Source organism: Meriones unguiculatus, chromosome 5 (assembly GCF_030254825.1).
Source record: "Meriones unguiculatus strain TT.TT164.6M chromosome 5, Bangor_MerUng_6.1, whole genome shotgun sequence".
Lineage (NCBI taxonomy): Eukaryota > Metazoa > Chordata > Mammalia > Rodentia > Muridae > Meriones > Meriones unguiculatus.
Window position 1 is genome coordinate 111495145 of NC_083353.1, and position 12127 is coordinate 111507271.

The window sequence follows — 12127 nt, forward strand, 5'->3', positions numbered from 1 at the left end:
ACAGGCTGCTCTCAGGTCACAGGAAGGCCAATTACAGCTTCATGCATACCGAAAGGCAAGAGCTCCCTGGATCTGGCTGCATCCTAAATAGGAAAAAGGCCCCGGTCTGACCTGAGGCTCTGTTTTGGAACAGTCACTGCCCACGCGAGTACCATACATCATCCCCAAAGCAGCTTGCTAACAGGACAACCTGCTCTCAGCTGATGTGCGAGAGCTGCCAGAATCCTTTATTTGTGGCTGTCTGACTCATGGAGGGTGCGAGGGATGCAGGCGGGCTTCAGCGTGATGGTCGGTGGCATCTGCTCTCCCTGGCCCCAGGCCCTGCCTTCCTGCAGTGCTCACAAAACTTCAGTGCTGGGAGGGGGTTCTTGAGGCTTTCTCTCTCTCCCTCGGCCCCGAATTCATTTCTGGCTCATTTTACCAATTCCTTTTTCCTCTTAATAGAACTTTGCCAACACACCATCAGCAACTGTACATATTTATGGGGTACAGTATAATCTTTTACACATGTCAACAATGAGTAATTTCTACCTCCTCAAACACTTATCCTGTGAGTCGGGACCTTTTGGACTCTTGGTTGTTTTTCGAATAAGAAAATGCAGTGTAAACTGTGATGGCCTCCTGGCTGTAGAACACTTGGCTAATCCCTCTGGCCTCACGGGTACTAATGGCCCATCTCTCTACCTAACCTCCTTCCAGAACTGTTGTTCTATTTTATGATGGATGAGGTCAACTTTTCCTGCTAGGGAAGCCCGAGTAAAACATGAATTTGATGAGAGGTGAAAACAAGGCACAGGGAAGAAACATGGCTTCCAAAATCCATTCATCCAACCGCCAACTCCATCCATCTTCATGGACCCCCCCTTTTCCAGCAACCAGTGTCAAAGGTGGCTAGGCCAACTGGGCCTCTGCACCAGAGGAGCTTGCCTTCTGATGGACTGCTGTATCACACAGCTGCCAGGAGGGGCCAGTGACTCAGGATGTCAGGGGGAGTCATGTTAAGAAGTGGCTCCGTCCTTGAAATGACTCGTCTCTCTGTAACACACTGGCCTGAAATCACTGATCTGTCTGACACACACTATTTTGCCATTTACGGGTCTTCCCAAAAGTGGTCTCTCTCTCTCTTTGGTGTTAAAGATCAAACTCAAGTCTGGCTTATATAAAGTATTCCACTTTCCCTGAGACCCACCTCCCGCAACACCCACTGTTCCTTTGATTTGTCTGGTGGAGATTTGGGCGGTGAGTTTCCTTTCAGGAGTCACCACACGAATCCACACAGCTGAACTACAAGGTTCTGGGGAGATGTTAATGGGGAGAACTGCAGAAAAAGCTGCCTAGATGACAGCATATTCTAGATCCCACATCCACAGTGACATTGGTCAAAGTCACCTGAGGAGCCTGGAGCCTATCCTCACCCACAGCCTCCATCACTGCAGGGCCACGATGAGCCCTACCCCTCAGCTTCCATTCCTCCCTGCTCTGGTAGGAAATGTTCTGCTTCTCTCATGCTTCCTCACAAACACTGGGACTTAAGAGAGCAAGCCATCTGAAGTGTGGTCATTCTCGAAAGAAACCACGGCCTGGTCTAACTCAGAATACAGCTTGGCTCTTGGCCTATCTCCTAAACCTGCAGACAGAGCCGTGTGCGGTACCGTGGGCTTCCGGTCCCAGCTGTTTGGGAGGTTGCGCAGGAGGATTCCCTTGAGCTCAGGCATTGGAGACAGTTGGAGTAATACAGGGGAGCTTATCTCAGGACGGAAGAAACAAAATCAAAACCAAAGATTCCCTAGCAAACAAAACCAAAACAAGCTGCAGCTCCGTGACCTGAGCCGGGCTTGTCATGTCATAGTGAAGAATCAGCCCTGATGTCAGTTCACCGTCTTCCTGGTTTGGGCTAACGCTTGCCTACGTAGGAGTCCCACTTAGCTGTCTGAATAACAGAACAAACAGCATCCAATTGGGAAGCATTTTGACCTAAAGTCCTGAAACAAAAGCACTCCCTGCCTCAGAACTGCTTCACCACGCCGGCGGCCAATATTCTTCTGTATTCATGGGAGAAGGAGAGGGCCAGGAGCCGCTGCAGCCTTCGGGGGCCTTCCACTGTGAACCACAGTGCGGGCAGTCTTCCTTTTCTCCCCGCTCATCTGAGCTCCTCCGCCGCGCTTGGGGAGTGCTTGGTTGGCTTACCCGGCTGACCCTTCACAGCTCCTTTCTGCAAGCAGAGCTGTGTGGGAACGGGAGCTTTTGGTCCAAAGCAGCTCAGCACATCACACAGCAAGAGGTGCTGCTTGAAAGGCAGGTGAAGTCAGTGTTTACTGAGCTACTGCCCACGTCAGGTACCATGACAAGAATGCCACCAACAACAGCCACGGGACTGTCACCCTGTAAACCTCTATTGCAACAACAAGCTGAACATCCCTTATACGAAACGCTAAGGCCAGAAGTGTCCCAGATCTAGGGATTTTTCTTTTTCTCTCTCTGTTTCTGGTTTACATATAATGAAACACCTTGGGGATGGTAACAAAAATCCATGTTTACCTCATATGCACAGCTTCGGGATACCTTGTGTGACAGCTTAATGACTTTGTGTATGTCAATTTTCTGGTGTGGGATTTTCCACTTCTGAGGTTGTGTTTACGCTTAGAAGGTTCTAGATCTTGGGGCAGCGTGTGGTGGTGAGGGTTCCGGGTCTCAGTGATGTTAAGGCTAACTGCTCAGCAAGGGCTTCAGAGCAAGCACCACTTGCAGTCGCCTAGAACAGGAAGGGATGCTTCAGTGGGTGCTGGGGAGGTTGGGGGGAGGTCCAGGGCCTTATGCATGGGAGGCAAGCACTCCACCTCATACCGACATTCCCAAGTAAGGACAAATTATTATTTTTTTTCCTTTTTCGTTGACACGTGGTTTTTCTGTCTTAGAACTCACTCTGTAGAGCAGGCTGGCTTCAAACCCACAGAGAATTTTGCTTCTACCTCCCAAGTGCTGGGATTAGAGGTGTGTGTCACCACTGCCTGCCTGTTTACTTTGATTCTGTGAGACAAAAATCTTGCTATGTACAGCCTAACCTGACCTCAAACTCTTGATCTCCCTGCTTGAGCCTCCTGAGTGCTCAGATCACAGGTATAAGCCACTGCACCTGATGGAAAAACTGGTTTTATTTTTATTTATTCATTTATTCTGGAGAGGGTCTTACTCTGTAGTCCTGGCTGCCCTGGACCTTGCTATGTCGACCAAGCTGGCCTTGAAGTCACCCATAAATCTGCCTGCTTCCCTACTGCTGCGGTTAAAGGTGTTTATCATCATGCACGGCATAAAAACAGCAAAACACCAGGGACTCGTGTATCCCAGGCTAGCCTTAAACTCTCTATAGAGCAGAGGATGACCTTAAACTTCTGCTCCTTCTGTCTCCACTTCCCAAGTGCTAGGATTACGAGTATGAACCACTATGCCTTTTTTTTAAAAAAAAGATTTATTTACTTATTAATTATAAAGTGTTCTTCCTGCATGCCAGAAGAGGGCACCAGATCTCACTATAGATGGTTATGGGCCACCATGTGGTTGACGGGGAATTGAACTCAGGACCTTTAGGAAGAGTAGCCAATGCTCTCAACCTCTGAGCCATCTCCCCAGCGCCTGCATCTGATGGGAGATTGCTTTTATGTGAGGGCACTGAGAGAAGTAGGTCTTCTGGTTTCAAGGAGAAATGCAGCTTTTTTAGAGATATTTGATTACCAAAAGAGTTGGGAAATTCCAAGCTAAACGCTACATGATGGAGAGGAGGAGTGGCGGAACCCCAGAGGGAATAAATTAGCAGGGGACCCAGAAAAGCTACAGGGATGCCACAGACTGGAGTGTGTCATCTCAAGAATGCTGAAGGCACCTCGGTTCCTACTCTTCCCATCACTGGCTGCTGCTAGGGGACAGAGGAGGGGTTCTCAGTCTGCGTGGTCTCAGGGGATGATGATGCTTCTAAGAAATGTGGACCAGTCTTTACAGTTATTATCACAGTATCTGGCCAAAGGGAAATCCTGGCACGCATCACTGTATTTGGGGAAGGCAAAGAGGCATCTTTTAAAGTACAGACTCTCCTCTCCTCCATCAAAAGCACTGCTCGTATAGCATGAAGCTCTCTTGAAAGTACGCTCTCTCTGTGCTGTGATATCTCACGGATAAACCTCAACTCGCCCCATATCCATTAGCTAGGGTCAGGCTACAAAAGGCTACATGTTTGGAGTGGGGGTGTGGGGGTGGTCAAAACCCCAAGAATCGGAGCGTTTTCTTGTACATCTGATGAGAACTGCATCCTACCTAAGGACTTCCCTTCCTTAGCTGGTACCCAACCCTCAAGGAAGATTCCTCGCCCTTACCGTCCCCCCCCCCCCCGAAAAAGGTAATTGTCTAGCAGTAGGCTCCGCTCTTGTGTCTGTGACTCCCAAACCAGTTACATCCGGGAGACCCATGGAGATGTGCCAACCCCAGGGAGAGAAGGCCTGCTCAACACAGCAGGTTAGGGCTAGCCCTCCCCTCCTGCTTCCTCTGTCCGTGCCCAGTTCTGTGCGAAGATCCACACCCGCTCTGTCAGAGGGCTCTCGTCTGTTATTTTCCCACTTGGACCACCAGCCCTGATAGAGAAGCAGGGAATTCTAGCCACTTCTGTGCTCCCAGTGCCCAGGAGAACATGAGGCTGGGTACTGATGTTTCCATACAAGACCAAGGTACAAATTCTAATCCTAGGACCGGGCAGAAGAATGCTTCACTATCAGTCTGACAATCAAGTTAATTACACTGTGAGCTCAGTTTCCTCATCTCGATAAAGGAACTTGAGATGGTTTTTTGAAGGAGCTCACATGACAGTGCGCAGGCACCCGGAACCAGCGGCGAACAGCATGCCCTGGAGAAGGGCAAGCCGCGAGAAAGTACGGAGGGCGCCAGGGAGAGCGGAGGTCTGGCAGATTTGCCAAGGGCTCAGGGCACACTGAACTCGAAGGCACGGTATTGACCCCGTTTCAGAACTGCTATTTCCTTTCAGAATGACTTAGTTCCAGGAACAGCTTGCATACTAGAAGAAGAAGCTGCACCAACAGTCGAAGGGGGAGGTGGTGGAAGGACAGAGGCCCACAGCAGGCCGGCGAGAAAGGAAGTCTGTGCGGAAGAGCTTCCCCCAGGGTGCCAGGTTTATTTAGTTAAGCTTCCTGGGGTGGCTATTAGTCTTCCACCGCTGGGTCACAGAGAAGCCTGGGCGCTTCTGACACTCCCAGTCCATGTCAAAAGCTAGTTCCCCTGAGTGCACACAGTGCCCGGCACACAGTCCCAGAGAAGACTTGGCTCTGACTCCTGAAACTGATTCATAAGACCTTGGGACGGATGGCTGGGTGGACGAAAGGCTCTTTTTTCCTTTTGTTCCCCTTTAAAGATAACAAATCTCATATACTGCCCTCTCTTGAGCTGAGTTTATTTTTGGAAAGGAACTAAAAATCAAACAAAACAAAACAAAACCACCTGTCTAGCCACACCCACACCTGCCACCTTGATGCTCATGCCTTATCAATCCCGTTTCTGCTTTCATCGATTTGAAGTCACGAGCATGGAGGCCTGGGAGAGAGCTGTTAGTGTCCAGGCTCCGGACAAGCAAAGAGACTCAGGCTGAGGGACCAGCAGCGCCCTGACCCAGGCTGTGGAGGACCCTGCCCTGCGGATGCTCCTGTGGAAGGCCAGGAAGTAGGCACTGCAGCTGCAGCTCACTCAGGTACTGATGCTCTGGCAAACGGGCCAGGAGGTGACCCCAGGCTCTGGGGCATGAGAGCTGTGTATGAAGCTAGTACAGACCCACACAGGTCGCAGTACCATGAGTGATCCTGGCTAGGACGGTGAGTCCTGGAACAGGTACTCACCAGGTCTAGTTTAATGTAAAACCTATCAGGGACTGTTTAGGCTCCAGGTGTCACGGAATCAGCTGGTGACTTCACATCCCATCCATGCGTTGAAAAGGTAAAGCGACGTCAGATTTAATCCAACCCTTGCCCACATTTAGCCATCTCCCAAAGAGGGGCATCCGATGCATCGCAACACCCCCGGCATTGTTGCAGACTAGAAAGCCCTCAACTGACCTGTCTCTTCAGCTGGCGAGGAGTACACCTCGCTAGGCAATCCTGCCTAACCCCACAGGGTGCCTGGATCCCGATGGAACCCATCAGCTAAGGCAGTAGAAACAACCCTAATCTATTCTCCCACTCTGACTGATCGGCCACTCTCTGGAATCTCCACCAACGATGACCATACTTGATATCCCGAGATGCTTCTAAACAACCAGGATTGACTTTTAAGGATACAGAGAAGAGCCGGGGGGTGGGGCTAAGGGGGCTTCCTTCTCCCTTTACCCCATACATGGGCAACAAGGTGCCGGAAGGTCATGGCGGAAGATGGAGGGGACAATGGGTGGCAGCAAGGAGCTCAAGCGAAGGTGCTGTCTTCAGACTTTTGCTTGATCTACCACCTGGATACTCGCAGCCCTTTGAGGCTGTGGTCACCACAGGGGATGAACACATTCTGTGGCAGCAAGGATAACCAGCCCCTGGGGTTCTGGGTAATAGTAGTAGTGGTTCTGTTCTGGCTTCTAAGTAAAGTGTGCTGTCTGTATCCCTTAGTACACAGTGTCAGTTTGAGGCCTCGCTTTGTGAGCGAGCATCTACCCACTGGGAAATATGCTCATCGTTTACATGGGCATGGGCGGTAAAATCCAGAGGCCCTGCTGCGGACAGTGACCCTTCATGTCCGCCTTCCTTATTCCTGCCCCCTCCCGTCCCCGACCTTCTACAGGGTGCACTACCATCGCTATCCTCACAGGCAGTTCACAGTGTGACTTCTTCCCCACGGCCAACGGGTCAACATCTACAGCTATGGTCTGGTCATTCCAACTCAGGCAGGAGGATGCTACCCGCCTTTAATGTGGAAATGCCAGAAATACCACAGTGTGAAAGATGCTCCTCCCACCCCCAACAACTATCCAGTCCAAAATGTCCACAGTGCTGAGCTTGGGGAACCCTGGCTTGGAAGCATTATCAAATGACCTCTAACCTCAGAGAAAACAGGTCCATGAGGCCGTCTAGATCTGAGTGTGGCCTGACTGGAGTGTGAAGAACAGCAGTGAGCTCAGGGACCCTCCCCTAAGGCACGGACCTGAGTCATCCAACTAACGGAAAGGCAAGATATGAAAGGACCAGTCAACTGAGTTCCGTCATGCTTAAGAGACAGCCTTCGGCTTATGTCCAGAGAGGCAACCGGAGACGCCAGAGACGAAGGCATACAACAGTCCAATGCAGCACACTGAGACCATGACCCAAACACCTCTCACCACCTGAAGCTCTACGCCACATCACCTCCAGAGACGACTGCCCATCCCCCACAGTCCCACTAAAACACCCCTACCCTCTTTCTAGATCTGGCTGGTGCAGGAACCCCAAAGGAGGAATTCCAGGGACTGAATGATGGGTCTAGTCAACTGCTCTCCTCTATCCGCTTTCTCTCAGGGGTGCCAGGAGCCTGCTGGTGAACAGCGGAACCCCCATGTTACAGCAGGGTCCCTTACCACACCCAGGAGGGACTGTGGACATACATGGAGAAACATGCCTTTCTCTCTATTCTCAGCTGTTCTTTCTTCCATTTTCTAAGTCCATTCCTCCTCGGAGCACTGAGGCTCTCTGTTGTGGCACATCTTTCCAAGTTGTGTGCAGGAAGGCGAGGCAGGAAGATCTCTATGAGTCTGAGGCCAGCCTGGTCTACAAAACAAGTCCAGGACAGCCACGGCTACACAGAAAACCGATCCCCCAAAAACGAAAACAAAAAACAAAACAAAACAAAAGCTCTGAAACCAAACGGGCTCACCTCAAGCCTAATGAGAATGATTTCCAGAGGGTGCGATGCTATGGCAGTGTCCTTAACAAACAGGAGGACCCCAAGGACAATGCCCAGCACCTAAAGAAATAAGAATTTTATTCTATTCTTCTCTTGCCACAAGTGACCTGCCTCAAGCTGTCAGTAGAGAAAACATGTCTCTCCTTCTGTACTCCAATAGCGCACAGAGCCAGGGAGAGTAATTTCTCATGCGGACTGTGAATGGCAGTGGTAAATCACCGCTGGAGCTGTTTAAAAAGGGATGACAGAGAGCTGGCTCAGCCAAAATGGGTACCACATGCCCAGGCTGGGTAAAGTCTTAGGTTCCACGCCTAGCATGGGAAAAGTAAAATGAGAGGTAGGCAAAGCACCATAGAAGTGAAGCAGATCCGTAAGCCTGCTGGCAGGATGGGCTTCCCCTGAAGGCACAGACTGCTCCTTACTGTCAACCCGGCTGCCTAAGGCTTGAGTATGTGACATGACCCCACCTAACACTATCACAGGTTCCCTTCCTTGGTTTTGTGATCCTCTTACATATCGGCGATGAAACCCTTCTTTCGCCTCCTAAGTTCCCACAGGCGTGTTCCCAGCCCTGGGAATTACTGCCCGTTTGAAAACAGAGGGACTGTATTTCTGTAACAAAGAGATGCATGGGCACCTCCACAGAACCTCTCCCTACCCCACCCTCAGCGCAACGCTCCTGCTCTGAGAGAGCTCCTCTCTCACGTGCTGTGAGCGTGAAATGACGGAGCAGGAGCAAAGGGAAGCTGTGTAGACAGTGGGCACACACCACATCCTGATCATAGTTCCTTGGCTACACGGCCTGGCTTCCCTGTTGGGTTCTAACACCACTGTAGGGCTTAGTGGGTATATAGAAAGTATCCAGACAGTGTCTGGTATACAGCAAGTGCTACCCATGGGCACTGCTGTTGTCATTACCATTATGCATTCCTATCTCCCTATTTCATTTTACTCCTCTCTCTCTCTCTCTCTCTCTTTAAAGACTGTAGTCCTGGAACAGCCTGGTTTTATAAACCAGGCTGGCTTTGAACGCACGGAGATACACCTGCCTCTGCCTCTGGAGTGCTGGGATTCAGCACCGGGGCCACCACACTTGGCTCCTTTTCTTTTTTGGAGATAGTGTCATGCTGTGTAGCTGGTAGAGTGCTGGCTATGTAGTGTAGGTTGGTCTTGCAATCAGGGCAACCCTCCTGCCTCAGCTTCTTGAAGGATAGACGTATTCCGCCACCCCTGGCTTAGCGAGCATATTCTTTTCTTTTGCTTTTAAATGGGATTGGGATTGGATCTGGCCTTCCCCCACTGCCCCCCTCCAAGCAGCTAAACAACTACTCTTATGGCTCAGCTTTATCTCCAGCCTCTGACTTTGTTTTCTGTGATCTAGCATGACAGGTACACCAAAGAGCATCAGCCATGGAGGAAGGCTCTAGTTAGCACACCTCCAACTTCCCAGTGGTCCTGAGGGTGATCCTCCAGCAAGAAGGACTACAAATACCAGGGGGTGCAGAACCCCAACCCAAAGACGGCTCCCAGCAATGTAGTCAACAGGAGGATTTTGGCTTTGGCCTTATGCACCCTGTTAGTCAGTCCCCTCGCCCCACACCAGTACGGCTGCTTCTCAGAGATTCCACAGACTCACGCCAGGACTGCCTGGAACCGCCTGCCTTCCTTCTTTCCTTCCTTCCTTCCTTCCTTCCTTCCTTCCTTCCTTCCTTCCTTCCTTCCTTCCTTCCTTCGTGTGTCACAGCATCACTTCACTCCTGCCAGTGTCAACTCCCCAGGAAGATGAGCCACAGAGGAGGAAGGCAGCTGGCTGCTTAGTCACTCTCATCAGGCTCGACTCCTGGGGAAAGCCGCTGCCTTTTAAAGAGAACCCACTGACATGGCCTTCCGGGCAGTGGAACAGTGGGAAGAGACCACATGGCTGGTCTCTCTAACCTGCTTTTCTAGTTTCTGGCAGTCCTAGAAAAGGGGGAAGTAAGCACCCAGCAAGCCACTGCAATCTCCTTTCGAGGGATGCCAATGTGGGAGACGGGCTCCCTTCTCCAAGGTTCCTGTCAGTCCAAATCACAACTCCCATTTTTCAAGTTTCAATCTGAGAGCAGATACTGAATGCCAAAGGGATTCTTCTTTCCAGAATTTTCTCCGAATATCTGTCACGTGTTTGTTGAAGAAAAACAAGGCCCGCTGAGTCCCAACACCGGTCCTCTGCAATTATTTTTACAGGAAGGAGCACCTGTCACCAAGTTCACCTTTCTCAAGGAGCAAGAGGCATGGTAACAGCGAGTAGCAAACCCAGCCACCGGGCAAACTTAAGAGTCTCTGGGCACGAAGATGCTGGGTTCTAATGACAGGGACACCTGAATGTAAAGTCAGCTACTAAGAACGAACAATCACAGGTGAGGTCATACGAGGACTCAGGCTGCGTTTCCTGTGCAGTAACTGTGATGAAGAGGGGCTAGCCCTGGTAAGTCACAGAGTCACAAGAGGAGGAAGACAGGCACCGTGGGCAATTAAACACATTCACGTACAACCACGAAGAACTACGTACAGAAAAAAAGTTAAAAAAGCAAGGAAAGCAGAAAAACAAGACCAGTAGAAACCCTGACTCCATCTGGGCAGACCCTAACAATGCTTAGAGGCTGGAGCAGGCCAGACCTGTGGCCCAGCATTCCTTTACGATTTCCTAAGCCTCCCCTACCACCAGCTAAAAGAGATGTAGGCATTCAATGCTGAGAGGATGGTCTGCCTATACCTTGTTGGGAGGAAAAGGCCATCAAGGCTGAGTTAGTCAGCTTGGCTTATGGCTTCCATGCTGACAGCAACTTTAAGTCTCTTGCCAGCTGTCCTTACAGACTCATGAAGCACCTCAGACACTTCCAAAAATGTTTACAAACCACTTGTGTATAGCTGAGATCATGTCCCAAGGAAGTAAAAGAGAGACAGTGAACATGTGACTGGTGAGACCCGGAAGTAATTGAAGGTTGCTCCCTACGCCTAGAGGCCCGCCTCCCTCCCTCAGGTGTGCAGAGGGTGCTTTTGCACAATCAGTCCTACACCCTCTGGAGCTCTGTCGCGAGGAGGCAATGAGTACAGCAGGAGGCCTGCCGACACTTGGTAAACACCCTGGGTGGGGTCAGGCCCATGACCAGGCCTAGGTCCAAATGTCAGCGGGGTCCCTACCCCCGTTCATTATGACTAATCTGCTAGTTGGCACTTGCTAGATGCTTGCCACATGTGAGCTGTGAGGTAAGGCCACGCTTGGGATCCGGTCTTCCTAAAACTCCCACCTGCTCTCACAGTCCCACTGAGTGGTTTCTTCTTATCCATACTCTAGAGAACCGCTTGTTGGGGTCGGGTCCTACTCGGCACCCTCCTGCCCACCATGGCAGCATGAAAACAGAGAGCGGCCATTTGTACAGTCTGTTCTCTTTCCATGCCTGTGCTCAGCCTCTGTGCCAGGGAGTATTTTAATTAAAAAAAAAAAAAAAATCAGGGAACGTATAGATAAAAAAGAAGAACTTCAAGACGTTTCAGAAAGAAACTGAGTTCCCTTGGAGATTCCCCAGGTTCTTCACGAGGGCTGGCACAGAATCACATCAGCTATTAGGCAAATCAGCACATTCTAATGACAATGGCCCTTCTCCCTGTAAGGCTAGGTCTGAGGTGACAGGGGAAGCTAAGGGTTAGATATTAAAGGCCATAGACCTGTATAATCCTCTCTTATCATTAGCTCTTGGTCAGTCTTTGTACCTGCTGTCTCTCTCTGTCCTCTCTCTTCCTTTTGCAGTTACAGGATCACTACTTCAGAGAAGGAGGGGCATGTTAGTGTGTCGGGGGAGTCCTTGTCCAGAGTGCCACTCCACAGAAGAGCCTGGTGTTCCTCAACTTCCCAGAGGTCTGCTGCTGGCTGGACAGATGTCAGCCAGGAATGGCACCCACGCTTTCCAGGACCTAGAAGGGTGAACCCAGTACACATACTTCACCCACCAACGTGCCCACTTTGGGCTCTACTTGGCCCGTGTTCCCATCTACAGGCTTGAGGGCAGCCCAGCGAGACTAGACAAGGGAACTCAGGTCCTTGCTAATATAGCACAGGAGAGATGGCAGCTTCGGAGCAAAGAGCAAGGGTCCCCAGTGTTACCAGGACCCAGTCGCCAGGCCTGAGGGTACCCTAGCAAGCGCACCAGTGGGGAGGGGAGACATCTAACTGGTCCCAGTT

The 12127-nt window shown here is 50.8% G+C and overlaps 1 protein-coding gene across 10 annotated transcripts in view; it reads right to left on the reverse strand.

Moving 5' to 3' along the window:
* The window catches only part of Mical3 (microtubule associated monooxygenase, calponin and LIM domain containing 3), a 184564-nt gene that overhangs the window by 49501 nt on the left and 122936 nt on the right, over window positions 1–12127 (reverse strand). The gene's annotated exons all lie outside the window — the stretch shown is intronic.